The sequence below is a fragment of the Suricata suricatta genome, chromosome X (genome assembly GCF_006229205.1).
Source record: "Suricata suricatta isolate VVHF042 chromosome X, meerkat_22Aug2017_6uvM2_HiC, whole genome shotgun sequence".
NCBI lineage: Eukaryota > Metazoa > Chordata > Mammalia > Carnivora > Herpestidae > Suricata > Suricata suricatta.
The window spans coordinates 60,553,560-60,562,187 of record NC_043717.1 but is presented as its reverse complement, the minus strand read 5'-3'; positions in this window follow the sequence as shown (position 1 = coordinate 60,562,187).

Here is an 8,628-nt window from a genome sequence, read left to right as displayed (position 1 = left end):
TTGGGAGTGATAACACAGTTCTGCAGAGCTGGGAGTAACAATGCAGCTCTGCTCTGCAGGCTGCTGATCTTGCAAGGTCGAGGCACATATCTCTTCTTCCAGCAGCTCTTCTGGTGCAAGGCACATCTCTTCTCCAGCAGCTCCCGACAGGACATACTATATATATCCCTGGCACCAGGCGTGCTCTGCAACTAGGAGTCTAGTGCCAGATGCATGCCGCAACTAGCCTCTGCCCATCCAGCTACAAAACTCCACCAGAGCTAGCAATACCGTGTTAATTTTTCCACCAGAGCTCCCCAACCCCCTCCTTGGCTCCCGGCACTATTGAATGCTGAGAATGAACTGAGGGTTGAGGGGGAAGGGGGAGGGGGGAAAAGAGGTGGTGGTGATGGTGGATGGCACTTAAGGGGAAGAGCACTGGGTGTTGTATGGAAAACAATTTGACAATAAAATATTATGGAGAAAAATAATTAAATAAATAAATAAAACATTAAAAAAAAGTAGGCAGAGTTTCAAAAATTTTCTTTAACTGCTCATTCTCTGAAATTTTACTAGTAACCTGGGTCTGTATTATGTAATTCACTGGCCATAATAATAAGTGGACAAGCCATTTATAAGATTTTATGATGTTTCATTCATATGTTGAGTTTCCTAATAATCCAGAGATTTCTATAATGAAAACAGCCAATTTCTAAACAAGTTATTTGTTGTGCCATTCAGAAGCCTTTGATAAATAGGCTATGATAAATAGTGATGAATCACTAAATTTTACACCTAAAACTAATATTGCAGTGTATGTTAACTAACTGGAATTTAAATAAAAACTGAGAAAAAGTAATTTATTCTTTATCATTGTAAATCTGCATAACAGAAGCCATTAGTATTAATACCCTAAAAGATCACCCAATGGGCATGCTACATGGGAGTCTGTCATGTGTCATTTGTATGTGCTTCTTTCCCTGGTGTCCTTTTATACCTGTGTCACCTTTTTTCTCTGCTTGTCTACTCTTTCTTTCTCCTTAACTAGACAATCTACACATTTATTTTTTCCAACAGTCTCATATCTAAACAATTTATGTCCATTGTGTTAATTTAAATAACAAAATAATGTAATGTTTATTTAAATAAATAAAAATCAAAGTGATTCTCTATTAATTTTCCTCCAATGCGGATCTGTGACATTTTTAAAAAGTAGATTTCAAAAAAAGGGGAGTAGATTTTACATATTTAAGATGTTTTAAATGTCTTTCAAAAACATAAATTTTAGGACGTTAAACTTTTAGACAAGATTAAAATTTTGAATTATATAAGAAGAGCCTTAAAAAGTGTATTAATTCATTTTTAATGTAAAACGAAATATTTTAGGTGAAGTTTATACTTCTTGAAGATAGTTTACTATTTTTGAAATCCTTGAATGTTGCTAGTTACTTCTGCATGGTCAATATTGTGATATATTCTGTATGGTTATTTTACTAATGCAAATTCAAGTCTGTTTTTGATTGGAAAAGTGAACACTATTCCTTGTAAATACAAGTGCTGTGTTTCCTTGTCTCATTTGATTGTGTATATTATCTCTCAAATTTTTAGAATTTGGTTAACGGTATTTGAAGCCTGTTAAAATTTTATTTAATAAATTGTGAGCTTGTTAAAGACTGAATATTATGTTCTGCTTTCCCTTAAAAATATAATTTTAAAGTGTTAATATGATTTTGTGTTATCCTGCTATTTCTTCTAGAAATTATATAGAAGAGAAGTTCAATCTCCTTACCAATCAGCTTGTGGAAAACCAGATGATACTTTTTGTTTTGACTCTGAATTCACTGCAAAAACACCTAAAGGTAATGCATGTTTGTTTATATGTAATATCAGGATTTCATTCGATTAGATGGTTAAAAATAAATGAGCCTTTTAAGTAGAAACTAAATAAATTTTAAGTTTGCAGATAATTGATTACTCTTTATGAAAGTGAAGATCTTATATACAGCATTGTTGGGCATCTTTCAAACAGAGGATTTAAATAGGAAATATTTATTAGGGAAGCAGTGCTACAGCAAAGGGTAAAAAATATTTTTCTTTCTTCTTTTAAAAGTCCCTTGACATGCTAATACATTATAGGGTAAGGGGTAGGAGGTAAGACATGACATATATGATGGACTCTTAAAATTTATAATTTAATTATAATTTAATAAGTTCTACTTATAGTAGCATCTATTTCATTTGCTCATTCAGCAAATATTGAATGTCAACAAACATTGAAGTTATTAAGCAGTGAAGATGCAGCAGTAAACAGAAGAGACAAAAATTATAATCCGTGGAGCATGCATACTACTGTGAGAAGAGAGATAATATACAATAAATCAAATACATTATATACTATGTCTGATGGTAGCATTTAATGGCTTCTTTTCTATTTCAAGAAATGTTAACATTTAATATCACAGAATTCTGTGTAGTTCTAATTAAATAACATTATCTGGATATTAGATTCTCCTGGTTTGCCTTATTACTAATAATTTACAATAATTTTTAAGTGATTTTTAACTTCAAAATTTATCTCTATGTATAATATGATTTAAAGATGTTTCAGTTTGTTTCGGAAAAAAGGCAGACAGTAATGAACCTTTGATTATATTTCTGTAATCTCATCTGGCAAGAAAAATACAATGGCTAGTTGATCTATTGTGTTGGCTTTGGGTATCTAGAAAACTTAAAACTTAGGATCAGTTCAGAATCTCTTTAAACCTTTTATAAATACTGATAAAACTTCTCTAAAATGAGTTTTTTTTAAGATTTCAGATTAATGCATATTTAGCAGGAAAAATAAAGAAAGTGAAAATATCTCATTCTCCTTAGTATTTTACTTTTTAAAGAACAGATAAATGGAAATTCTGCACAATTTGCTGAAGTATATGAATTAAAAGAGGATATTGGTGTTGGCTCTTATTCTGTTTGCAAGCAATGCATACATAGAGCTATGAATATGGAATTTGCAGTGAAGGTACCATCTGAGTCTAAGTCTTTTGTTTTATAAATAAATTATATATATAAAGTTAAATTACAGGTTAACTGGTAGACATTTTTCAGTGAAGCAAATGGAGATAGGAAAGATAAAATGATGGGGGAAAAGCCCTAAGACTTAATATTTTCATTTGAATTTATAAGACTTTACTTTGGAGGAATGGTATATTTCATGAATATCTTGTTTTAAATAGTTTTATTTTAATATAATATATAAAAATCTTTCAGGGGCGCCTGGGTGGCTCAGCCAGTTAAGCCTCCGACTTCGGCTCAGGTCAGATCTCATGTTCGTGGGTTCGAGCCCCGCGTCAGGCTCTGTGCTGACAGCTAGCTCAGAGCCTGGAGCCTGCTTCCTGTTCTGTGTCTCCTCTCTCTGCCCCTCCCCCTCTCATGCTCTGTCTCTCTCTGTATCAAAAATAAATAAAACATAAAAAAATAAAAATAAAAATAAATCTTTCAATAATGACAATTACTGTCACATTTGAATCACATCAGTTGGTATAACTCACTTATCTAGAATATGTTAAGGAAAGTGTTCTTTTTTATTGTTAAGTTTCAGTTATAGGAAAATTTTAAATGTTAAAATAATGTGAAGCAAGTATCACTCTTGAGTTTTATATGTTTGCTTAAAATATGACCAAATTGAAAATATTTCATTCATTTTTAGACAAAGAAAATAATTTAGTTTTCTCTGAGATTTTTCTTGACTTATTTCTTAGATCATTGACAAAAGTAAGAGAGACCCTTCAGAAGAAATTGAAATATTGATGCACTATGGACAACAAAACAACATTATTACTTTAAAGGACGTCGGTGTTTAAAATTTATACATCAGCAATTAAGCTAATGAAGTTATGGCTTGGAACTTTATTTTCTTTTTGAAACTTTTCATGTTTATGGTATATTCTACTTTTATGCCACAGAATCTCAAAATTTTTAAATTTGCCACTTCATTTCTTTTATTCCCCTGTGATTCTCCTACCCTTCTCATACAACATCAAAAAGGAACTATGATGATAGGTAAATGAGAGTGTCCTGATTACTTGAATATATTCTGGCTCATTAACTAGTCAACATTATAATCAGCACCATTTATTATCCGATAGTACTATATCTATAGAAGATAGAGGAGATTGGGAATCTGCCAAATTCTAAAATATTTTACTTTCGTGATTATACAGTAAATAGCTATAACATTATGGATTGTCTTGAGTGAAGTAGTGTTATGCATTTTGATTTTTATTCTTTAAGGAGTAGTTCGATATACATAAACACACACACACACACACACACACACACACACACATCTCACATGCCCTAAGTGTAAGGATACACATATTTTTCTTATTTCTTCTTCCTAGTATATTATTTGAATTCAACAAATATTTAAGAAACCATATCAGATATTAAATTGTTGGGATGACATTTAAAAACAATATGTTTATTGCCAGAAGAAAATTTAATGTTAGTTGGGAAGAGAAGTGGCTAAAATATAGTAAAAAATGAGATAGATTCCATTTTAGAGGCACAGACTCCTGTTGTTTTATTTATATCATTTGATGAAGTATGATGTACAACTTCAAAAATTAATAAAATTATATACTTACTATATCTCAAGACTGTGTAGGAGGTTGTTTAGCCAGTTTAATCTTCAGTGTAGCCTGTACTATATTAACGGTAAAAGGATAATGTCCTTTTTTAAGACTAGAGGTTCACTAGAAAAGGAAAGTAAATATAATTTTTACCTTTAAGAATTATAATTAAAAATAATAACATTAAGGGGCACCTTGGTGGCTTAGTCGGTTGAGCGTATGACTTCGGCTGGAGCTTGCTTCAGATTCTGTGTCTCCCTCTCTCTCTGCTCCTCCCCTACTCATGCTCTGTTTCTCTCAGTCTCAATAATAAATAAACATTAAAAATTAAAAAAATAATAATGACATTAAAACATTTTAGGTTTATGATGATGGTAGATATGTTTACCTTGTTATGGATTTGATGAAAGGAGGAGAACTACTTGATTGTATTCTCAAAACAAAATGTTTCTCAGAACGGGAAGCTAGTGATGTATTGTTTGTAATAATTAAGACAGCTGACTATCTTCATTGTCAAGGAATGAGTTGTAGTTATATACTCCCCTTCAATTTTATTTATTTTCATAAATATATATCTAGGAAATGCCACCCAAAGTGAATTAATTTTCCTGTAATGTGTATTTCTATAGAGGATATTCTAATAATACTCATAATGTAGTAAAGGTTATAGATTTAGGAAATTGGGTAATACTTTATTAATTCTCTTCACTCTGCTTGTTGCCTTGATTTAAAAGCATATTAGGGGCGCCTGGGTGGCTCAGTCGGTTGAGGATCCGGCTTTCATTCATATCATGATCTCGCGGTTGGTGGGTTCGAGCCCCACGTCAGGCTCTGCTGACAGCTCAGAGCTTGGAGCCTGTCTTCAGATTCTGTGTCTCCCTCTCTCTCTGACCCTCCCCCACTCATTCTGTCTCTCTCTCTAAAATAAAAAATAAAACATTAAAAAATTTAAAAAAGCATATTAGTTTTAAAAAGTGGTCTGAATTATATAAATGTATCTGACCTTGACTTTGAAATTATTAAACCTAATAAAACGTAAAAGTCAAACAAAATAATTAGCCAAGGATATGGTGTCAATATTATTCAAATTATAATGTATCTAATATATAAAGTTCTGGCAGTAAAAGGACTGTATAAATTTTGGGGGGAGGTATGGATGACACAGTGTTACATGAGTTTCAAGGGTACCTCATAGTGATTTAACAACTCTATACAGTATGCTGTGCTCACAACAAGTGTAGCTACTGTCTGTGACCATACAATGCTGTTACATTACAAGTGACTATATTCCCTATGCCACACTTTTTATTTCTGTGACTTACTCATTCTGTAACTGGAAGCATATGTCTCCCATACCTCTCACCCATTTTGCCCATACCACCACCTATTACTATCTGGAAACCACCATCTTGTCTCTGTATTTATAGGTCTGATTCTGCCTTTCACTTATTTGTTATTCATTGAGTTTTTTAAATATATCATTTAAGAACAAAATTAGATGGTATTTGTCTTTCCCAGTCTGACTTACTTTACTTAGCCTAATATCCTCCACGTCCATCCATGTTGTTGAAAATGTCAAGATCTCATCTTTTATGGCAATAATATCCTATTACACACACACACAGACACAGACACACACAGACACACACACACACAGACACACACACACACACACACCCCTATCTTCTTTATCCATTCATCTATGGATGTACATTTCGGTTGCTTCCATTCTGGTTATTGGAAATGCTGCAATAAACACAGGGGTGCATATATCTTTTTCAGTATATCTTTTTCAATTAGTGTTTTTGTTTTCTTTGTGTAAATACTACTGAAATTATTAGATCATTTGGTATTTATATTTTTATTTTTTTGAGGAATCTCCATACTGTTTTCCACACTGGCAGCACCAATTAACTTAACATTGCCATCAGCAGTGCATGAGGCTTCCGATTTCCCACATCCTTGCTAACACTTGTTATTTTTTGTCTTTTTTATTCTAGCCATTACGATAGTTGTAAGGTGATAATTCTTTGTGGAATCAATTTGCAATTCCTGATGATGAAATGTATCTTTTCACATATCTGTTGGCCATCTGTATGTCTTCTTTAGAAAAATGTCCAGAGGACTATATATCTTGACCCTTGCCAACCCCTCCTACAAATAAAATAGCAAGTTTGGATTCTAAACATTTAAAGTGTTAATATATTAAAATTTGTAGTTGAGGAGCAGGCCTGTTATTTTGTTTTCTATATCTTCATAAAGAAAGCTAATGAACTGAGTTATGAAAAAGGTCAATTTTTATTATATACAGCTATACAAGGAAACGAAGTCACAAATAATTTAAAATTTTCAGTTTGAATCAGTCATAATTGTACATCTATACTTGCTTAAGCTGAAAACACTTATAACATGAACAATTAAGAATTGACACAATGAAAATACTTTATAGGTCTCTTTTATAAGAAGGAAAAATAAGGCAGTATTCAGTATTCAGTGGTTTAAGAGAGTATATCTTCAATATTTTGAAATATAAAATGCATAGTGCTAAAGGAACAATTGTATTATAAATTAATTCCTTGATTTTTGTTACCAACACTCTCTAAGAAAAGTGTAATCAGAATTTTTGAGAACAGTAAAATGATATATTTTTTCATTATTATTTTAATTTATACATTTATTTATTTTTAATTTAAATTCAAGTTATTTAACATACAGTGTAGTATTGGTTTCAGTAGAACCCAGTGATTCATTATTTATAAGTAACACCTAGTGCTCATCTTAACAAATGCCCTCCTTAATGCCCATCACCCATTTAGCCCATCCCTCCACCCAGCATCCCTCTAGCACCCCTCCTGTACGCCCAGTTTTTTTCTCTGTATTTGTGTCTCTTATGGTTTGCGTCTTTCTCTGTTCTTATCTTAGTTTTCCTTCCCTTCCCCTATGTCCATCTGTTGTATTTCTTAAATTCCACATGTGAGAGAAATCATATGATATTTGTCTTTCTCTGCCTTATTTCGCTAGCATAATACACTCTAGTTCCATCCACATTGTTGCAAATGACAGAATTTCATTCTTTTTGACAGCCACATAGCATTCCATTGTGTGTGTGTGTGTGTGTATGTGTGTGTGTGTGTGTGTGTGTGTGTATACCATATCATCTTAATCCATTTATCAATGGATGGACATTTGGGCTCTTTCCATAATTTGGCTATTGGTGATAGCATTGGGGTACATGTGTCCCTTCAAATCAACATTTTTGTAGACTTTGGATAAATTGCTGGTAATGCAATTACTGGGTCATAGGGCAGTTCTATTTTTAATTTTCTGAGGAAACTACATACTGTTTTTCAGAGTGGCTGCACCAGTTTGCATTCTCACCAACAGTGCAAAAAAGTTCCCTTTTCTCCACATCCTCGCCAAATCTGTTTTTTTCTGAGTTAATTTTAGCCATTCTGGAGTGAAGTGGTGTCTCATCATGGTTTTTATTTCTACTTCCTGGATGATGAGTGACATTCATCATCTTTTAATGTGTCTGTTAGGCATTTGGATGTCTTTGCAAAGGGGTCTATTCTTTTCTTCTGCCCATTTCATCGTTGGATTATTTCTTTTTTGGGTGTTGAGTTTGATGAGTTCTTTATAGATTTTGGATACTAACCCTTTATCTGATACCCTGTTTGCATTTTGTGAGTTGTCTCTTAGTTTTTTGATTATTTTCTTCAGAGGGGAGGAGCCAAGATGGCGGAGAGGAAGGGAGCTCTGTAAATTTCGTCTGCCCCATCGATCCAACTGAGAAGGACATTACTATCATCTGCAAGAGTGGAAGGAGAAAATACGGACTCCAGAAGGAAGAGAACCTGAAGGATACCTGAGTGAGTGAGTGCGAACTGGGGAGATTGGAAAATGGGCCAGCCCGAGACGGGCAGGGGAGGGGGCAGCCCCAGCCCAACGTGGGGCAAGCGCACCGAGCCTGAGTGACAAAGGGAAGAGACAGACGCACGGAGCCTGAGTGACAAAGGGA